Source organism: Mus musculus, chromosome 3, assembly GCF_000001635.26.
Source record: "Mus musculus strain C57BL/6J chromosome 3, GRCm38.p6 C57BL/6J".
NCBI classification, from domain to species: Eukaryota; Metazoa; Chordata; class Mammalia; order Rodentia; family Muridae; genus Mus; species Mus musculus.
This window is the reverse complement of record NC_000069.6, coordinates 63,905,428-63,906,396: the sequence shown is the minus strand read 5'-3', so window position 1 is coordinate 63,906,396 and position 969 is coordinate 63,905,428. Positions and strand designations below refer to the sequence as shown.

Below are 969 nucleotides of genomic sequence, written 5' to 3'. Positions count from 1 at the left end.
CGTACTGTTCATGTACACAAATGAAGAGCTACTGGAACTTATTCCAGTGATGTTCCAGCCTCAAACTCGGCAAATTTCCCTAAGACCTCTCATAACAGCCAAATGCCTGTAATCCTCAGCCCACCAATTCACAATGTTACGCCACACACAGAACAGACTCAGGACTTCCACCTTTCACAGCACATTATCACAACTGTTAGGAAAATGGACTGCCACGACCACAGACATCACAGTTCTGACAGGGCAAGGGCCAAGGACTGGCTTTCTTACAAAATGGTTCTACTACAAACACGGGACCAGATAGAACTGAAACTATTCCAGACACGAATGCAAGACTGAGACGCCAAATTGCCATTTAGTATGCTTTGTATTATAGGATATAAAACTAGCCCCCTCTTCAGAATGTTATGGTGACCCCCGAGACAGTCACAGCCTCTCCTGATTCAGTATCCTGCTATTTTCTGGTTGCACCAAAAAATAAACAACCAGTAAATGATTTAACCTCTTAGAAAGAAAACCATTTACACTTAAAAAATGGGATGATGTGGGATCCCCTCACCTTTTAAAAATGTTTCTAGAGATACTAAAAAAAACTCGCATTTACAAAATAGTTGATAAAAATATTCCTCTGGATTGTACAAGAAGGGAGGTGGGACCACTGACAGACTTGATGGATGCTTAGTCGGACTTAGCTTCTTTCTCTTCTTCAGAGGCTGGACTCTGGTTTTTGTCTCTCCATTTTCTGCAGGTAGCTCTGTGGTTTGCTGGTTAGCCACATCAGCCTATTTGCCCTTCACTCCCCTCTTCCCTTTTATCTGCACTTTTTTGTCTGATGCTTTATCCTTTCCCGCAGCCTTTTTCGGCTTTGCGTCCACCTTGGCAGGGGCGGGCTTGGCTGACAGCCTGGCAGAGCGGCGCTTGGGCTCCGCCTTGGCCGCTCCATCCACGCTAACCTTCCTCTTGGGCATC

At 45.3% G+C, this 969-nt stretch overlaps 1 pseudogene; it reads right to left on the bottom strand.

The window, feature by feature from the left end:
• Positions 1-637: 637 nt before the first annotated feature.
• Gm34379 lies at positions 638-969 on the bottom strand (annotated as a pseudogene).